Source organism: Solanum lycopersicum, chromosome 2, assembly GCF_036512215.1.
Source record: "Solanum lycopersicum chromosome 2, SLM_r2.1".
Classification (NCBI taxonomy): domain Eukaryota; kingdom Viridiplantae; phylum Streptophyta; class Magnoliopsida; order Solanales; family Solanaceae; genus Solanum; species Solanum lycopersicum.
Window position 1 is genome coordinate 33,366,902 of NC_090801.1, and position 19,544 is coordinate 33,386,445.

Sequence of the window (19,544 nt, forward strand, 5' to 3'; positions counted from 1 at the left end):
CAGACGTGGAAACGTGCCTATGTCCAATGAGGCATCCATACGAGGAGCCATAGTGGCTGCATGTTGTACCTCTTAAACCGGAGGTGTTGGTGCAGAAAACACTGGAGGGGCCTGACCCTGATCAGACAACCCACTAAGATAAGCGAGAACCTGATTGATCATCTCTGGGGTAGGTTGGGGTGGCAATTCCTCATTTTGCACTTGTTCATTCTCCCCTTCCTCACCCTCTCTTACCACTTCCTCAGTCGGTGGAGGAGTCACCGCCCTAGTATCAGACGGGCTAGGTGCTCGTCCTCTTCCTCTAGAGGACCTCCTCCCACGACCTCTACCACGGCCTCTTGCCGCTACTCTTTCTCGAGCTACAGCCCCAGTGGCTGGCTCAGACGCTTCTTGTCTTGCCGATGTTGATGTTGGCGCGGTTGTTTCTATAGTTCTAACCATCTGCGAAATAGAGTGAAGATGGTCAGATACCAATATGTATCATCTAGATACCAATTGGACCCAAGTAATAGCACGGAAGAAGGAAAGAAAGAATGGAATTTTCCTAAAGTCTTATAGCCTCTCAAAGAAAAGTAAAGGCGTCCCCCTACCGTTCCTTAGGACTATACTAGACTCGTTCTTGTGTGATGAGACCAACGAACCTAAGGCTATGATACCAAGTTTGTCACGACCCAAAACCGGGCCGCGACTGGCACCCACACTTACCCTCCTTTGTGAGCGAACCAACCAATCTAAACCTTAACATTTTAATGTAATATCAACATAAAGTAATGCGGAAGACTTAAACTCATTAATAAAAACCAATTCAATAACTATTATTTTCCCCAAAATCTGGAAGTCATCATCACAAGAACATCTACTTCAAACTACTAAATCTAAGAGTTTCTAAGAAGCTAAAAATACATAAAAGCTAGTCCATGCCGGAACTTCAAGGCATCAAGACATGAAGAGGAAGATCCATCCAAGCTAGAAGCATTAGCTCACCCTGATATCCGGAGTAATGAAGACTGCTAGAGTTACTGTTGAGTCGAAGATGAAGGCACATTTACTGCACTCCACAAATAAACAAGAAGAAAACATAAAAGTAGGGGTCAGTACAAAACACGGGTACTTAGTAGATATCATCGGCCAACTCAAAATAGAAATCAATATATACCAAGTAATATCATAAAATCAACTATGATACTCAACATGTAGAAACAACAAGTACCATATCATTAACAATTACCGTCAAGTTCACACATGAGGACTCAAGCCTCCATACCATACTCATTTGGGAATTATGTTCATTAGATTGAGTATATTAACCTCTTTCAAGATTCATCATCTTTATTTCTCTTGTGTCGGTACGTGACACTGCGCTCCCTCATATTCATTAATCCTCTTGTGTCAGTACGTGACACTCCGATCCCCTACTACTATGTGTCGAAACGTGACACTCCGATCCCCTACATCTACGTGTCGTTCGTGACACCCGATCCCCTAAATCCACGTGTCGGTTCGTAACACCCGATCCCAAAAATCTACGTGTCGGTTCGTGACACCCGATCCCTTAAATCTACGTGTCGGTTCGTGATACCCGATCCCCTAAATCTACGTGTCGGTTCGTGACACCCGATCCCCTAATCTCCTTCTATCAATTCATAAAGCCTTCTTTCTTACCAAGGCATCGCCAATCTCATTATTTTAGTTCATCACGCGTTCTTTTATACCAAGGCCTCATCGTTAACAAAGAGATTAGGGTTTTGTAAGATTTGGGATTCAATAACTTCATCATGCTTATATAATCACAATTATATAATTACATTCATGCAAGCATACAATTAAGCACATGGCAGGGTTTACAATATTATCAATACATATCATTCGCTATTAAGAGTTTACTATGAATATCGTAAGAGAAACCATAACCTACCTCCACTGAATATTCGTGATCAAGCAAGCAATTTCCCAAGCTTTGTGTTTTTCCTCTCGTTAGATCCTCTCTCTATCGTTTCTCTTTTCTTCTCTTTGTTCTTTCTATTTTCTTTATTCAAACCCTCTTTCTTTTACCCTAATTAGTATATAATTAAGAATAAAAGATGGCAATAATAACCCACTAATTAACTTAAGGTTACCTCTTTTAACCCCCAAGTAGTTAGACTTATTAACATTAACCCACTAACCTTATAATTAAGGCAGGAATAGTCAAAAACGTCCCTTAAAACGTATAAAGAAATCCGACCCAAACTGGGATTACGCAGCCTGCGACGGTCCATCCTGCTGCTCCATCACAGACTTCAAAGACTCAATTTCTCTGAAGAGTCTGTGACGGTCCGTCATGCAATTCCGTTACGATGTTCAGAGAGTCGATTTCAATACCCAATTTTTAGATTTTCTAAGTGTTTTGAAACGAGACCCTGCGACGGTCCGTCGTGCCCATGACGATCCGTCGTGGGGTCCGTCGCCTCAGCCTGTTTTTCCAGAAATAAAATATGTTGTTCAAAACGACTAAACAGGTCGTTACAGAGATTTAGAATGTCTAATAATTTTGTTAGCCAAAAGAGTGTCAATTTCTTTTTTACAAATTTCCATTAATTCATGATTCATTTGAATAGGCCTAGCTTTAGTAGATATGACTTTTTCATTGAATCCATCAATGTAAGGAAGATCAACAGTATGGGATTTTCTATCCCAAAAGGAGTTTGGAAAATCAGAACAAATTTCTTTTTGGAAAATCTTTTTTAGGTTGGAAATCTTAGTGACCATTTCCGGAGTTTTTAAAATTTGTTCAATTTTTTTATATTTAATATCATCTTTAAGAAAGCTGATTTGCTGAGATAAATTGTTCATTTTAAAAGCAGTTTTCTTGTGAATGAAATTTCGTTCATCTTCTGAAAGAGTTTTGATATAAGGGAAAGAAATATCTTTTCCTAAAATAGTAGTTTTGATAGCATCAAAGTCTGAGATAAAAGGTTTAATCTGAGTAATGAAAGCAATTCTCAAAATAATTTCTTCGTTAATATTTTTTGTAATAACAAAATCATTTGTCAAGCAAATACCATTATTACAAATATGAGCAGTATGCAATTTATAATCAATAATAATGCGTTCACCTGTGGCACTATATAACCTGGTGGTACCTTTCTGAAGGTACTTAGTGGGAATTAAACCTTCTACTATACAGTTACGATCTGCTCCACTGTCTAATAACGCTATCTTGTTGAGAACCAAGTTATCATTCACTACAAGCCTTATCATAATGTGAGAGCTTTGGGGTCTGACTGTGGTGATCATGGTGACTCCTGCTGTATCATCATCACTATCTTGTTGATCAGTTGTTTCTCCCGGATAATTCATGGGAGCTTTGCCTTTGAAGGAGGTCTCAAGGACCTTGTTAGCCAGATCATTAATTTCTAGAAAATGAAGTCTAGATTTAATATCTCTAATTTCGTTTTTGAGAGTTTTGACTTCTCTTCTGAGTTCGTTGATAGAAGGTTCTTCCTTCTTAGAATCAAATCTGCTCATAATCTGTTTTATACTGAAAGGTTCTATGTGAGGCTTTTCATCTTGCTGATGTCTAGTGACCAGCTTTTGCAATTCAAGAAGATACTTTCCTCTTGCATCTTCGTGTTGAATATGTTCGATGGTATCGAACAAATTTCTGCAGATTTTTGTGAGAGAGCGTTTATTTCCTTAGCTCCACGGAGACTAAAAGGTCCGTGACAGTCACAAGTTGTTTCATCTTTTTAATTTTGAGTTACATTAAGGAATTCTTCATCACTTTCTTCAGAAGATTGCTGAGAGTTGTCTCAGAATAAGATTCTGATTCTTCTTCTTCAAGGATGGAGAAGAGCTTGTTTTTGATTTCTTCAACTTTGAAAAGACTAATCTTTTTCTTCTTTTTCTTATTTCTTGGGCATAGGTTTGATCTATGTCCTTTCTTTCCACATGTCCAACATGTGTCTTCTGAAGAAGAATCTTTTGAAGTTTTTCCTTTAGACTTTCTTTTAGGCTTGTGATCCTTGGTCTTTGTAGACCCTTTTCTTTTATAGACCTTTTGGTTTCATTGACGAGTATTTTTATCAGCTTTGTTTGCAGAAGGGGATTTTAAGGTAGGAAATCCAAAGTCTTGACAAAAGCTTCCTAATTCCGCAGATGTCATTCTTTTATCTTTCTTAAGTTGTTCCTTTAACTTAAGATCTGTACATAATTCCATGGCAACTTTGGTTCCGACGCTGATTAAAGAACCATAAGACAAAAGGTTGTAAGGAGTTTTTCCTTCAAATCTATCTTTGATCTTAGATCTCACCTTTTCAGCGAAGTGTGAGGGTAGTCCACTGATAAAACGATCTTTCCAATAATCATTGTTACAATCTTGTCTGATCATAACTTTGGTTATAAACATGTCTTTATACCACTTCCAATCTGTAAGCTTCTTACAGTATAGATTGTTAAGAATATCAAGACTTCTATCTTGGAAAAGTGTAGGTTCTCCAACGAAATGTTTAGCTTTATACCATTCAACCTTTTGCTTGTGCTCAGGGAGTTTCCACCATTGATTGAAAAGCTCTTTATTGGGAATAAGATTTCCTTCTGTAATGACGCCAAGGGAACTTCTCTTAGGTTCATCATGTTTCATGTCATTGAGAGTAGGAATACCAGCATTTTCGTAGTAAAACTTAGGGATATTTTGGGAGAAGTCAAACCCACGAAGTTTCCCTTTATCAACAGAAATGGGTTCATCAATGGAAATAGAATTCTCGTGGTCTTCCTCTCCCCGGAAAAAGGAAGAAGGTCTGGCCGAAGACATTCTTCTACTTGAAGTAGCCTGGCTAAAAGAGTTGGATCTTAGAAACTTAAGGTTAACAGATCCATCTGGAAACTGAATTACTCGGTCAAGTTGAGACTTTTCATCTTGGACGGGTAAAGGGTTTGTTATTGATTGGAAATTCCATTCTTCATCAGTAAGAATGTCATTCCACTTTAATAACCTGGGAACGAAAGTAGTACTATGTTCTTTGTTTGCTTCCATGAGCATAGTAAAACCCCTAGCACTAACCTTAATAGCCTTTAGGGCTATTGTGGCTTTCATTACCTTGTAATATACCCTGTATATTACAGCTATTTCTCTGGTGTCTAACTTACTATTGATGTTTTTGGTTTTGACGTTGATTACTTGGGTAATCAAGTAAGGGCTAGTTCGTTTGGACTTGAGCTTGCCCCGAAGACAAGGAAACCCAGAACTGTCTAAAAGCACCAAATCCCCAACCATAAACTCTTGTTGTGCACTTTTTTTTTCATTCTCCTTCTTCATCTTTCCTTGTGAGATATGGCGGATACCGATTGGATCTCCTCACTCTGCCTCATGGTCCTATAAATGTTGAAGATAGATTATTCATTGTTCAACCAAAATTTCATCTGCCTCTTTTCCATATCAACTAAGGCTCTACCTGTAGCAACCAATGTCCTCCAAAAAATAATAGGCACTTCAAAATCCACTTCACAATCAAGAATAAAAAAATCTGCCGGAAATATGAATGACTCCACTTTTACTAGCACATCATGGAGTATCCCTATAGGCCTTTTCACTGTTCGATCAACCAACAGAAGCTGCATCGCAGTGGGTTTTGGGTCACCCAAACCCAACTTCTTGTAAATCGAGAGGGGCATGAGATTTATGCTTGCTCCCATATCACATAATGATTTCGCAAAATGTAATGACCCGACTGTACAAGGAATAGTGAACGCACCCGGATCTTCTTTTTTTTGTACGAGAGATCTTGGAGCAATACCACTACCATGCTGCAGTCTATCATCATCCTCGAAAGTGACCGATCTTTTCTTTGTAACCAGATATTTCATAAACTTGGCATAACTAGGCATTTGTTCTTGAGCTTCTACCAAAGGGACATTAGTAGAAAGTTGCTTTAACATTGTTATAAAAAGTCAATATTTACCATCCTCGGTCTCTTCACTAATCTCTGAGGGAAGGGTGGTGGTGGTCTAGGCATGGGAATTACCTTCATAAGGACTTCTACATCTTTTCCAGTGCTCTCTTCTGCTTCACCACTACCCTTTACCACCTTATCATCATCCTTTTCTCACTTTTTCTCATTAGACGGAATAGATGGGTCAATGGTTTACTTACCACCCCGAGTAGTGATTGCCATACAGTGCCCGATTTCCATGTGTTCACTGTCGTAGATAAGTGGGCCATTTGCAACTCGATCTACTTAATCGATATTACATGTGTATCGACTTTTTAACCAATGCCTGCTAAATCACACCTTAACTCTTTAATGTGCTCATCACTAGCATCGAACCTCCTCATCATTCTGTGCAACATATCCTCAACTCACGCCATACTATCTCCACCATGCATAGGAGTAACTTCACGATTTTGAGGACGGACATAGGGCCCATTCCTATTATTTCTGTTACCGTAGTTACGCTTGTTAAAGTTGTTATCGCGGTTGTAGTTTCCATCTTAGACATAATTTTATCCTGATTTGAGCCTTAGGCGCTCGGTCGGAAACCCCCCGTCTGCTCATTTACTGCATAGGAGTCCTCTGCATGATAGCATTCATCATTAGGAGGTGCTGGTTTAGGCAAGTAGTTTACTGCGATTATCTTTTCTGCACCCCGAGTTATATGTTTTAGTACCAACCCAAGATCTATTCTCATCTGAGCCGTTTCTTCACAAATCTCATCTGTGGCTGGGTTGTGAGTGGACTGCACTGCGAAGGTATTTCTCCCGGTATATGAATTCCTATTACTCCAAGCTTTATTATTCCAGGAGATTTTCTCTAATTTTTCAGCAATCTCAGCATAAGGACACTCCCCATAAGATCCACCTGCTATTGTGTCCAATACTGCTTTATTATTATCATCCTATCCTCGATTGAAATATTCCTTCAGTGACTCATCATCTATACGGTGATTAGGGACACTTCTCAAGAACGAGGTTAATCTATCCCAAGAACTACTAACTGACTCTCCTGGTAGTCCCACAAAGTTGTTCACTCTGTCTTTGTGGTTTAGTTTCTTGGAGACCGGATAGTAGCGTTCTAAGAAAACATCCCTTAATTGGTTACAAGTGAAAATTCAGTTGTACCGGAGCTCAGTAAACCATATAGCAGCCTCTCCCGTTAGTGAGAGAGGAAACACTCTAATCCCTATTACATCCATGTCCAAGTCAGGCCTCCCTACACAACTTTTACACACTGCCTTTACCCTAGCTATATGGGCATGTGGATCTCAAAAGTTAGCCCTGATAAAAAAACTCTAACAGTGAGCATTTGCATCAGGCTGCTAGTTACCACAAAGGTGTGGCCTGTTGGTAGAGGGGGCAATACATGTGGCCCATCGGAGTCTGCTATGTTATGATAGCCTCTGTAGTATGCTTGGGGCCGTGGAGCGGAGTTTGTCCCCTCTGTTGGTGTTCACCCGGAGCATCGGGTAACAACTGACCATGAATATCAATCGGAGCTAGGATGTTCTATTTTGGATCATCGTCATTAATTCCCAAGTTTCTATTCATGTTGCGTAGTGTACGCTCTAATTCATGATCGTAGGGAAACTGAGGTTCTCTTCCTCTCCGTGTATTTGGCATACAAGGAGGGTGGTTTCGCATGAATAAAAAATAATTAAATAAAGTAAAATGAAGAAAATATAAACTAAACTATAGTAATAAGTTTAAGTTAATCTAAAAGCTACTTTCCCCGGCAGCAGCGCAAAAATTTGATACACTCACACTTACTTCTCAAATAAGAAGTAAAGTGGTTGTGTCAAGTAAATAACCCAACTAGTGAGGTTGGGGTCGTTCCCACGAGGAAATTAGTTTAGACTTAACTTCAATATATTATTACTATTGTTCAATCAATTACTTCCTTGGAAAGCATAAAATGATCAAAAGGGGTGTTTTTATTCCTTAATAAATGAAAATAACAAGCGAAATAAAAGGAGACAACTAACAACTACGAATGTTGGAGTTTAATCAAATAATCAAAGTAAATAAGGTTTATGTGTTCCCCGCAGGTTCATAACATGATAAGTCTAACTATAACAATTCTTTCCTAGTATCTTGCATGCAAAGTGATAAGTTATGTATTTCTAAATCCTTGGTCCGGCATCTAGAAAATTTTACTCCGCACCTTGGTCCGGCTATGTGTGTTGCTATCATAACCCTTATCTTTACCTCATATTATGAATTGGATTCGATATTTGACTAAGTTATTACCTCGTACAAATCAATACTAGATTATTTGATAGTATACACTAAATCTATGTTGATAATTCTTTTTCAATTATCTACCTCCTTGGTCCGACAAGTAGCATTAAGGCGAGTTCTATCGTTGGCCATCCGTTAAAAAGACTTTTATGAGAAAGAATTATCAATACATGCAAGACACTATTCTAGAATTGTTATATTAGTTAGGTTTTACCTCATTATTTGCCCATGGTTCCCACAACCCTAATTATGGAGTTTAGTTATCCATAGTCATAATCACAATATTCAAATATATAGTATAAGAATTCATGTACTTACTTCAATGAGAAAGAGTAAAATCCTAAAGTTTGCTTGATTAATCAACAAAAATCACCAACAATCAATTCAAAGAATCTCAAAATAATCAAGAATATAACAATAATCAAGGGACTAACCAAATAATCCCGAGTCTAACCTCAAAAACGAGGTTTTTTGAACTATTTATAGAAAATAAAAACCTAATTAACCAAAGACTCTATTTGTTGGAAATCTGTCAAAAGGCGAATGGATCGACGGACATCACGACGGATCGTCGTTGTCATGACGGACTATCATGGATTTCATAGTCCCATACTTGATGGTATTTATTTTGCTGCTCTCTTCATTACCCTCGACGGCAGGTATGATAGATCGTCACAAACTCAAAGGTCCGTCGAGGTCTCCATTCCAGAACACTTGAACTCATGAAATATGGGTATTGGGACTAGTTCGCTGAATGACGAACCTGCAGGACGGACCGTCATGGATACGACGGTCCGTCACGCTTTTTGTAATCCCACACTTGGTCAGACTTCTCCATCTTCCTTCAGATGCTGCACTCCTTTTGCAGAGATATGTTTGGAATATGGTATTATTCATCAAACTGCTCCACCTTATAGACCACAGTCAAATGGTTTGGCAGAACGGAAGAACGGAACATTAAAGGAAATGATAAATGCCTTAATGATTAATTCTGGTTCACCGCAAAATCTTTGGGGGGAAGCCATCTTCACAGCTAATAAAATACTCAATAGAGTATCCCATTGAAAAACACAATAAATTCCATACGAGTTGTGGAAACGAAGAAAACCCAACTCTAAATATTTTAAAGTGTGGGGGTGTTTAGCTAAGGTAGAGGTTCCTTTACCGAAGAGGGTTAAAATTGGACCCAAAACAATAGATTGTGTCTTTATTGGGTATGTTGTGAATAGTAAAGCATGTCGATTTTTTGTTCACAAATCTGATAATCCTGAGATTCATGTTAATACGATAATTGTATCAGATATTGCAGAGGTTTTTGAAAACATTTATCCGTATAAAACTGAAAGTGAGTCAATAAGTGAAAGACCTAAACGACCACGAGAAGAATCAATGGAAACTATTCTAAGTAGTGACGAACCGAGACGAAGTACTCGACAACAAAAATCTATTTGTTTTGGACCAGATTTTGTAGCACTATTGCTTGAAAATGACCATCAAAATATTAAAGTAGCTATGTCTTCGTCAGAGTCAACTTATTGGATAGAAGCAGTCAATACAGAGATTGAATCAATTTTAAGCAGTCATACTTGGGAATTGACTGATCTTCCTACAGGAAATAAACCTTTAGGATCAAAGTGGATCATTAAAAGGAAAATGAAACCTGATGGGACTATTGACAAATATAAGGCTAGACTGGTAATCAAAGGGTACAGACAAAAGGAGGTCTGGACTACTTTGACACATACTCTACAGTAACAAAGATAACATTAATTAGGATGTTAATAGCACTAGCAGCAGTGCATGATCTTAAAATCCACCAAATGGATGTAAAGACAGCCTTCTTAAATGGAGAGGTAGTGGAAGAAATTTACATGGAACAACCTGAAGGGTTTATAGTTCCTGGTAAAGAAAAGAAAGTTTGCAGACTTTTGAAGTCACTTTATGAACTCAAGCAAGCACCCAAACAATGGCATGCTAAATTTGATCAAATAATGTTGGCAAATGGATTAAAGATTAATGAATGTGATAAATGTGTTTACATTAAAAATGTTACGAATCATGAAGACATTGTTTGTTTGTATGTTGATGACATGTTAATAATGAGTAATGAAATTGACGATATAAATGCTACTAAGCGCATATTGTCCAGCAAGTTCGATATGAAAGACTTAGGAGTTGCTGATTTGATCTTAGGGGTCAGGATTATCAAAACTCCCAGGGACTAGCATTATCTAAATCTCATTATATTGAAAAAGTATTGGATATGTTCAATTACTTGAATATCAATGTAGTCAAAACTCCAATTGATTTAAGTTGTACATTTAAAAAGAATGAAGGTCAAAGTGACTCTTAATTGGAATATGCCAGAGTGTTGACAAGTTTGATGTATATTATGAATTGTACGTGACCAGATATAGCATGTGCTATTAGTAAACTTAGTCGGTACACTAGTAATCCGACTTAAACTCACTGGATGGCTATGAAACATATGTTGGTTTATCTAAAATGGACACAGCATTATGCTTTGCATAATAATAAATATCGTGCTGTGATCGAAGGATATAGTGATGAAAATTGGATCACCGAGTCAAATGATGTAAAATCCACGAGTGGTTATGTATTAATACTTGGTGGAGGAGCTTTATCTTTGAAATCTTCCAAACAGACATGTATTGCTCGCTCCACAATGGAATATGAATTCATTACTTTGGATAAGGCTGGTGAAGAAGCAGAATGTCTCCGGAATTTCCTAGAGGATATTCAATTCTCGCCCAAACCTGTTGGACCAATTTGCATACGTTGCGATAGTAAAGCAGCAATAGGTAGGGCAGGGAGCGTTATGTACAACGGGAAGTCACGTCATATACGACGTAGAAATAACACCGTAAGACAACTGATCTCTATTGGAATTATCATAATTGACTATGTAAAATCAAGCGATAATATGTCAGATCCACTAACTTAAGGCCAGAGAGGCAGTTGAAAGATCATCTAATGGAATGGGTTTACGGCATAAGACAAGTCAGCATGACGGTAACTCTATCTAGCAGACTGGATATCCCAAGAGCTGGATTCAAGGACAAAAACAATGTTATGGCTGACGGTTCAACATTGTCAATTAACTCAATTCATTCTCATGATGAAGACAATGTTCAGGAACAAGGTTTAGACTTTAAGGCTTGTCAATGAGGTAATAAAGCTTAAAGTTTTTATTTATTTGCTATCTTTTGTAGATTTTCCCAAATAGTGTAGCTATTAGATGACACAGTTAGAAATCACCTATGTGAGTGTGAAGTGGAAGCCGCTTCAAAGAGAATTTTATGTCAAAGCCTATTATCTATACATTCATGAAACCAGGAGGTGTTCACGGCTAAAACGAACAGAACCGTAAGAATCATAAACAGTAAAGGGTTAACTGTGTGACATATGGTCGTCTAGGTATACACCAAAGTTCGACGGTTCAAAGATATCACATCTACGGATTGACCGAGTATATCCGACATATGTTCACTACGGAAAGTCCAAGGGGAAACCTACTTATCCAGATGCAATTAATCCTTGCTTGTAAAGTACATAATTGTCCGTGCATTCCTATGTTATAACTATTCCCTATCAATGTGGGGGATTGTTGGGTGTGTAGCAAGAATTTATGGGAAATAGAGGGAAGGAGAGGAATTTGAAAAGTTTAGAACTTGAAAGGTTGGAAACATGAAAACTCCTCTAATGCTTTAATGAAAAAGGCAATAGTCCCTCATCGGTAATGGAAATGAAAATAGAAGAGTTTAAATATATAAACACTCCTATTAATTGTTAAAAGGGTTGGAAAGAGAGACCCCCCTTGCACCGTCGTCGTCGCTTGCTCGCTTCGACTTCGGCTACGGCTACGGCTTTGGCTTTGTCTTTGGAAAATGATCGATCAAGAGATAATTTATTGGACAAATTAATTTTAATTGTTTATTTAATTAATTAAATGGCCAAAAATTATTTTCAATTAATTAGTTGATAACAGAAGCTAACCAAAATGTTTTCAACTTTTTAGTTAACCCGACCCGACTCTAATCCGCGCGCGTGACCCATTTTAAAATTCTGTTTTATTTATAAATTCCTGCCATGACTGTTCTGAAAGGTTGCAACTTTCAGGAACAGTCAGTACCATTTTAAAGTTTGCAACCTTTCATTGATGGTCGTGTCAATTCGTAAAGGGTAGCAACCTTTCAGAATATATTCTTCTTGCCTATAAATACCATTCAGTCTTCAGAATATTTCCGTACGAATTTTCTGATCTTCCTTCTTCTTTAAAACACATATTTCTTCGTGTACTTTCCTGTTGTGGATTGATTCGGTGACAATAGAGTTTTTGGTATCTATACTCTACTGATTAAGATCATTTTACCCTGGGAGGTTATATTCCAAATAAAACCTCGGATACTAGAGGGGAATAATTTCCTTAAGGGGACACTGTGAATTCGGTGGACTTGATTTTCTTCCTAAATTATCAATAAGAGTATTCCAGATTCTGGTAAGTTTTACAGATTGAATTATTTTTTACATATAAATTTATGTTCATCTTATTTACTGGTTCTAAAACTCTCAATAACTTTGTGTTTCTGAATGATTTATTACAACCAGTAATTACTGATTTTCATAACACATATTGGCAACACTTGTTTGAATATAAAATGTTAGCATTCAACATTATTTCAATAAATGCATTCTTATTGAGTGTTGATTCCCATGTTATTTTCTCCAACTACCTAGCATTTTAATGTCACAAGATTTCCATATACATTGCTGACGTTACGACTTGTTATGCATAGTGTATTGCTTCAAATTATTTATAGGTATTCCAGCTATTCAAAATTATAAAATTTTCAAAGTCATAATCCTTAAGTTTTGAAATGTGTTAAATGCTATGACTCAAAGCTACATAGTTTTTTTTAATGATTTGGTTAGTGATAATTATAAGATAACTGATATATTCATGATTTATGCAAATGAATTACTTTGTTTCAATATACTCTCACAAGAATAAATCTTTGAAAAATATTGGCAGTATTCCGGATGATTATCTTTTGTCTGAGAAAACTCAAGTTTTATTAGCTTGACACTATTCGGGATGTCAGGTAGATGTGTTGAGGAACATGGTGGTATGGAATTAAATAGGTTTTCATTATTTCATTGGTCATGGCTGATGAAAAACTTGATATAACATCTACCACATTACAATATTGTGGGAGTCTTATGAAGATGTTAGATTTTTATAATCGTCTCTATATTTATGAGTTTGTTGAGATGAATTTTTGTGTGTGTGTGGGAAACAGATAGAGAATAATGGAATGGACCAATGTCATGAAAATTCCTATACTAGGCTCAATTATTGACCATGGGAATGACAATTTCTACCTAGATTATATAATATTTTTGAAAGAAAGTGAGAATATCATGTGGAGGAAAGTGGTGGTTGTTTTCTACAAAGGAAATGCAAAAAAACACTTGAACGAGTTTGCCTCAGCTCAAAATATTTTCTATTAATTATTTATTCATATTGTTCAAAAGACATTTAGCTTCCTTAAGATTTCCATAGGATAAGAAGTTTGTGGAAAATTTAGCTTCCTTGAAAATTCCGTTGAGCTAAAACGTTTTAATTATCAAATTGCATTTTGTTGTATTTTTACCATCGACCCGTCTCTCGGGTCACACTAACACCTACTCTAATTCATTGATAGATAAGTCATTAATCCGAAACGTAAAGTAATGGACATAAGTGTAGAAACAAAACAAAAATAAGAAATTAATGTGAGATAACATGAAAAAAAGGTAGAAGCAATATAATATATGCATAAGAAAATGTCCCTCATAGATACAGGAAGTTACAAGAATACGAGTTAAATTCAAAAAAAGTTGACAAAAACAAACTCCCCACCGTGAACCACTAGGCCTTAGAAAGAGGAATCTAAGAATAAAATTTCATCAGAACTGATTTTTTGTAACACTCCATAAATTTTATGACTTAGACTAAAGCTTAATCTATTTACTAATGCTTAAAATGATGTTCCCAGAAAATATATTTTTCTAGTAATGTCGTATCCGGGTTTACATCCTACACGTAATCGGCATCGTCGTTCTTTTGAAGGACTAAGACTAGCTTCTTAGTTCAATCCATTACACTATATATATATATATATATATATATATATATATATATATATATATCATAACATCTCAACGGATATCACAACATGGGCATATCCCATACATCAATTCAACAAGACCATGTTAAGTCATACAAAAGTACAATATTCAAATAAGAAGGAATCAATGATAGAGTCAATAACCTCATAACAAAATCAAAAGCTAGAAGCTGGCATTGCCCTCGAAAGTTGAGGACCTACCCCATTTGGATGAAAGGAAGAATCTAAGACTTCAATAATGTCACCTCCAAAAACTCTTCAATGACCGAAATCTAAAATGTTTGGGAAAAAGGAAAGAAAATAGGGTTACTACTTCACATGTACTAAGCATGAGATCTTATGCACATACACAAGCAAAGCATGAAAAAAGTGACTTTTTATAAAAACATGCAAACTTACCCCTTTAGGGGCCTAATGCAAAGTCAAGTAAGTCATATCAAGAAACAAAACATGCTTACTATCCCAACAAGTAAAACTTATCCCAATATACTTGAAACCATGATTTAATACAACCCTAATAGCAAGGAATAACATCACAAGAATGAGTAAGAGTCAAACATATAATAATAAGCAAGACAACTAATCACAAGTCCTTATAAAGTCAACAAGTGCAATGACAAAGCAAAGCCCTATAACATTATTCAATCAAGTATCCTCAACAAGAAAACATGACCAATGTCCAACTTTACATAACATGGCATTTAGGCTTGTATTTCATCTTATATTATCATTATAATCCAAGTTATATTCATAAATGAACTAATCAATATATAGTATCAACAATGTGCCATGGTCCTCATATATACGTCATATATTATCATAACATAAACATATAAGTACCTCCTCCTAAGACTCACATCAAGGCTAACTAGTGCAATGTGTAGGTAGTGTACCATACCCCTACCTAGACTAAGCTAGACACCAAAAGTTATCCAAGTTAGGGTTCAAATCTTTTAATTCATATTAACTTTTGGGAACATCTTGTCCTAACCATCATACACCTCAAGAGCTAGTATGGAATCCGTTGTCCTAAAAACCTACACCTTAAAGAAGGCGGACTAATGGCCAAGCTAATACCAAAACATGAAACATAGAAACTACGTGGATCTAATAGCTAATATTCCTATGGAGGCAACATAGCTCAATAAGTAGAAGATTTAATTGGAACCCTCTTTATGCGCCATTCATAATAGTCTACAATCTCAAGAGTAATGTAGTGTTCCTACCTTCCCTATGTAGGAAAGAACACTTTTCTATCTAGTTCACTCGGTGCTAAGCTAGAGTCCCTTTTTGAAATGTCTTTTAGCCTTTAATTATCAATCATAACTTAATTTAGGACATAGGATCTACCCCTTGTATAATCATAATCATCAATAGCTCAATAATAATTGTAAGAGTATAAGTCCCTTTCATAAAAATTCATATAAGTGAGGTTAACACTTTAGCATTTTATAACATATTAAGGCTCATTGATAATTTTTGCCATCTTTATAGCACATACAACTTAATCAACCTCACACCATATTTAATAAATTTCAATTCAACATCATACCACCCTATAATCCTAGTACAAGGCATACCTCAATGAAATATCATGGCTTAAGAACAATTATTCGCAATTGGAAGTAAAGATAGAGATTCTAAAACTTACCAAGTGTTTTTCGTAATCTATCATCAAGGTCTTACAATAAACCAATAACTCAACCCAACTTTAGGAGTAACATCATCACACAATGATAACCAATAATATAACAAGTCCAATTGCATCACTATAACACAATTTATCTTTAGATCACAACTTGAGACAAAGTACATGGGCTAATTAAACATTATAATTCACACACCTAAATCACATATCAAATACTAGAATGATAGGCCTATAAATCATTTTAATTTAATCATAATAACACCATTGTAGAGCAATCTAATCAATAGCCAACTCAATTGAATGATCACAATACAATATAGGTCAAGATCAGTACCGAGGGTTAGGGATAGAGAATCATACTCTTTAATTTAGACCAAACAATCAATAATTACCATAAACAAGTTGAATTAAATATTAATATACTCAATGTAACTCTAAGAATTCATTAACAATTCAATCCATAACTTCATTTTCGTAATTGAATGAAACCCATAAGAAAAATCAACTTTTTGAAATCTATTTTAAAGTAACCCTTTGAGTAAAGGATCATTAAGTTGAATAGAACCCATACCTTTATGTTTCTCAACAATTTGATGAAGAATCCACCATTTTCCAGCCCCCAATTAAGCTTCCAATCTAAGCTTCTATGGAGTTTTCCAATTATAGAGAGAAAGAAGATAGAAGGATGAGGGTTTATTTGAGAGTTCTGTTTTGACTAATGAGAGTTGAGTGTGTTAATAGTAGGACTTAATAACCTTAATTAATATCCCTTTAATCCCCAAATAACCTCTAAACCACTTAATTAATTAAATGAACTTAATTTAAAACGTGCATGAATTTGCAGACCCTATCGACGATACCTCGATCGACGGACCATTGATGCACATCCGTAAGTTTGGTCAGAGACTAGTGCAGGTTAGTCTTTTCTCAAATTATATATGTGTGGGATGACGGTGACATCGATGCCCTGTAGATCCACATACGGACCGTACCCTGCACCTCCGCGCTCTGTCGATGATTCCAAAAACTGTGTAGGTGAAGGGACCTTCTCCACCATCCTTAGTATGGGACGACGGTGGAATCGACGCCCCATCAATCCACCCACGGGCCATCATCTATCTCGTTGATGCACACTACCAGGCTGTTCTGCATCAAACTGCAGGGGTCCTCCTCAAGGGCCCTTGGTTGTTCCTTGGAGAGTCGTACCCAAACGTTTTAACCATGGAACAACTCAAACAACCTTTATTTACCTTTCCACCAACGTTCGCACAATTCCGGCTCCTAAAACATAGTCAAGTAGGCTAGGGCACACTATCATCCCTTTGAACAAACTTTCCGTACATTTTGGACGTTGCGTTTCTTAAATCTCCTTAATGACCTATATCCATTAAAAATAGACTTAGAAACAGTGTTTAGACTTCATGACTCCTATGTTAGGATTTACAATGAGTCCTGGAATTTTTTTCAATCTGTTACATTATCCCCCCCTACGAACGTTCGTCCCCAAATGACACAAAAATTCTTTTGAAGGAAAGTATAAACCCAAGACTAGAATCCCAACCAATCAACAATCTCAAATCAACATAAAACATTTCATTTAATCAAGGGAAATATCAAAACTCATTTTACTACACATAAGGCTCAAATCACTTTATCATGAGGCATTTCCTTCTCACAACACTGATGATCATAACATTCAATACATGAGTCGATTACCACAAAGTTTAATTCAATAGGATGCTACTTATCATTTAATGAAGACTAATAATATCAAAGTGCACGACATAACTCAAAGCAAGCAAAAAGTAAGATTTCATGTATTTTGTAATAGCAATACTACACTAACTTCACCGTAAGTTCTTTCAAAAAAATCATAATGTGCAAAACTTCATCAAAAAATCAAGAAACTTCAATTTATAGTCATATTTATATTATTAAAACAATGACTAACCTTAATTATCAAAAAGATGAGGGTAACGGTACTTCATGTTCGCCTCAGCCTCCCATGTTTCACCCTCAACTAGATGATTTTTCCATAACACCTTTACGGAAACCACTTCTTTTTCCTAAACTTTTTATATTGCCGATCAAGAAGTTGAACCCGAACTTCCTCATAAGAGAGGTTATCCTTAGAAAGAATGGACATGGAATCACCGATACACTTTTTCAACATAGAAACATGGAAAACCGGATGAACCACAGCCAATTCACTAGGAAGTTTCAACTAATAAGCAACCTTACCAACCCTTTGCAAGATTTCGTACGGACCACCATTCGAGGAGTCAATTTTCTTTTATTACCAAATATAATCACTCTTTTCATTGGTGAAATTTTTTAAATACACCTTATCACCTTCTTCAAACTCCAAATCCTTTCTCCTATGATCAGCATAAGACTTTTGCCGACTACTGGCCGTTTGAAACCGGTTCCTTATGATATGGACCTTTTCCAAGGCCTTATAAATCAACTCGGGACCAAGAATTGATGGCTCACCCACCAAAAACAATCAAATATGAGACATACACCTCCTACCATACAAGGCTTCGTAGGGAGCCATGAAAATGGATGAATGAAAACTATTTGTTGTAGGCAAACTCCACCAAAGGTAAGTGTCTAGACCAACTCCCTTTAAAATCAATGATGCACACCCTAAGCATATCTTCAAGGGTTCTTATCGTACGATCCGCTTGACCATCCGTTTGGGGATGAAAAGCGGTGCTCAACTTCACCATAGAACCTAACCCTTTTTGGTACGACCTCCAAAATCTAGACGTGAATTGTGTGCCTCGATCTGAGATGATGGATAACGGAATTCCATGGAGGCACACAATTCCATGTAGGAACATTATTGCATAATCCTCCGCAAAATACTAAGTCTTGACAGGAATAATGCGAGCTGACTTAGTTAATCGATCCACAACCACCCATATGGAATCATATGACTTTTGGGTCCAAGGTAAACCTACTAAAAAGTCCATATTGATGTCTTTCCACCTTCAAGTAAGAATTTGGATCTCTTGTTGGCAATTTGGACGCTTAGTGACAAACTCCACTATGTCCCTTTTTAGACCTTCCCACTAATATATCTCTCTTAGGTCATGGTACGTTTTAGTCGACCCTGGATAAATTGAGTAGTAGGACCCATGTTCTTCTTCTAGGATTCAATCCCTCAACCCATGTACATTGGGAAAACATAATCTCCATTGGTACCTTAATACACCATACTTACCTAAGGAGAATGATTCAATCAACTTTCTAAGAACCGATTCTTTCAACTCCATTAAGGCTAAATCAAGGTGTTGTTTGGACATCACCTCAGCCACTAAAGATGACTCTAAGTTATGATGAACTATGTCACCCCCATCCGGAGAACTCTCAAACCTTACCCCCTACCTAGCCAACCTATGTACTTCCCTTGCTAGGTCCTTTTTGGTTTTGTCAAGATGGAATACACTACCTACAGTCATTCGACTTATGCCATCCGTGACTACAT